At 40.9% G+C, this 2341-nt stretch overlaps 1 pseudogene; it reads left to right on the top strand.

The window, feature by feature from the left end:
- Positions 1-927, top strand: LOC115868552 (annotated as a pseudogene).
- The last annotated feature ends 1414 nt before the right edge of the window (positions 928-2341 follow it).

Below are 2341 nucleotides of genomic sequence, written 5' to 3'. Positions count from 1 at the left end.
ATGACCTTGAGGAACCACAGTATCATCCCTGAGTTCATCATCCTTGGGGTCTCAGCTGACCCCCACCTCCAAGCTCTGCGCTTTATGCTCTTTCTGGAAATGTACCTCCTGACCCTGTTAGGGAACCTGATGATGCCTTTAATGACCAGTACTGATTCTCACTTCCACATGCCCAGGTACTTTTTCTTGAGTAATCTATTGTTCTTCGATATTTATCTTCAGGCCCTACGCCAAAGATGCTGGAGCACATTCTATCTGTGACAAAAAAACATCTTAGTAGATGAATGCTTGACTCAAGCCTTATTTGTGTTTCTCACTGCAGGGACTGGGTTGCTCTCTGCTTTCAGTGTTCATCTATGATCCTTGTGTTGCGATCTGCCACCCTCTGCTCTATGGCCAAGTAATGAACACAGAGCTGTGTGTGAAACTTGTCGAGGGCCCTGGGGCCTGGGCCTTTTGAATCAATTTCCTCCCAGTTGTGAAGTTGAATTTCTGTGAGAATCATGCCATTAGGCACTATGGCCATGTGTTGCCCTCTCTGTTTTCCCTCTGTCCTGCTCAAACATCACCACCAAACTCACAGCTCTGGTCTGCTCCGCCATGATACATGGACTTGGCACCTTCTTCTTAATTTCCTATCCCTATGTCCACATGGTCTCAACCATGCTGAGCAGCAGGTCCACCGCAGGCAAAAGCAAGGCCTTCTCCACCTGCTCCTCCCACCTCACAGCAGTGAGCTTGTTCCATGGTTCAGGCTTGCTTCTCTATCTCATGTCAAACTCAGGCTCATCCCTGGACCTGATCTTCTCTGTGCAGTACAATGTAGTCACTCCCATGTTGAATCCCCTCATCTGCAGTCTAATGAACAAGGATGTGAAGGCAGCTGGGAGAATAACCCTTGGAAAGTATCTGCTATATTTAAACTAGAAAGACAGAGCATAATGGAGTATTGGGATTATAGTACATATAAGCAGGCATATCTGAGTTAACATTGAGAAAAGCTTCCTGGATCTACATAACAGCAAATGTTAAAAGATAAATTAACTTAAGAATTAAATACAATGATATAAGAGAGGGATTAGTGAAGTCTAGACAGCATGTTCCATAAATTAAGGATGGCAAAACTTTGCCTTGTTTACCTTGGATGTATCATCAGGAAAGGCCAATTTCTAAAACAGGACATTGTGTCTGATAAAGTGGATAGTCGGTGAACTGTGGGAAATCCTCCATGAGACAGAATGGCATAATGACTGCAATGATGGGTTCAAATATACCAATTATTGTGAGCATGCGCAAGACTGCACAATCTTTACTTGTGTTGTACAAAAGCTCACCATGAACTGGTGGCAATTCAGTGGTAACTAACAAAACCAGCAGCAGCAAGGAACATTGAGAGAAACCATGACTTAAATAGTTATCTCAAGCTAGAAATTGTGGCAATAACTATCTTAGTCTTCTTGATAGGAAAAATATTTTCATCTTGGATGAAGAATCATAGACTTGGGACTCATGAGGGACAAGACTAATAAACTAGAGCTGGAATTTGCAATTAAAGATAGAAACATAAAAGAGCTATAAGTTCTGAAGGGTGCATGTTTCCAATTTGGCACAGAGATTGGACTCATGTAAATCTTCCAAGAACCTTGTTGTTTCTTGCATTTAGTGGTCCGTGGGGAGTTCCATTTGCCTGACCCCCAAAGGAGTCTTGCTAGTTCCCTTCCCAGCTTATTTTGGGACTTGTAGCTCTGGAAAGGGAAATGTGCTTTGTAAGATAGGACAAGGAAAGCCAGACTTGGTGGTGCAATCCAGAATCAACCTTGGATATGCTAAACTAAGGGTGGATTTAAGCTAGATACTCCCTGGGTCTGAAACTGGAAAGCAAACATTCTCCTCAGAATTCCACAATAAAGCTTATAACCAAAGCTTATAGCATGGACCTATAACCTATTTTATAGATTATATTGTAGGTTATAGAGATAATTTTTAATGCAAACAACAAATGATCTTTGCCTTCCCTTTATGAGCCTACCCACTCCTTGGTGCCCCATATTTCTTCAGCTCTACTCACTGTAGAACTCTTACAGCATCTCACTAGCTGGCCAGTGTCTCAATACCAATATACTCAAAGGGGTATTTCTTAAATGTCCTTTCTAGAAGGATAAATTCCTATCATGATACATTCATTTAGTCATTAACATTTATAAATGCTAATAAAAATATTTTATTCTCCCTAATATTTTGGAATATATTTCTCCTTTTCATTCTTTGATCATTTCAAGGATTATTAATGTAGATATCCCCCATGATGGAATTGATATAATGTATATTCACCTCCTGATGA

Source organism: Echinops telfairi, unplaced genomic scaffold, assembly GCF_000313985.2.
Source record: "Echinops telfairi isolate 266 unplaced genomic scaffold, ASM31398v2 ScPeMD7_12;HRSCAF=54, whole genome shotgun sequence".
In the NCBI taxonomy this organism is placed as follows: domain Eukaryota; kingdom Metazoa; phylum Chordata; class Mammalia; order Afrosoricida; family Tenrecidae; genus Echinops; species Echinops telfairi.
The sequence above is the reverse complement of the archived record's forward strand: the minus strand, read 5'-3'. Positions and strand labels throughout refer to the sequence as shown.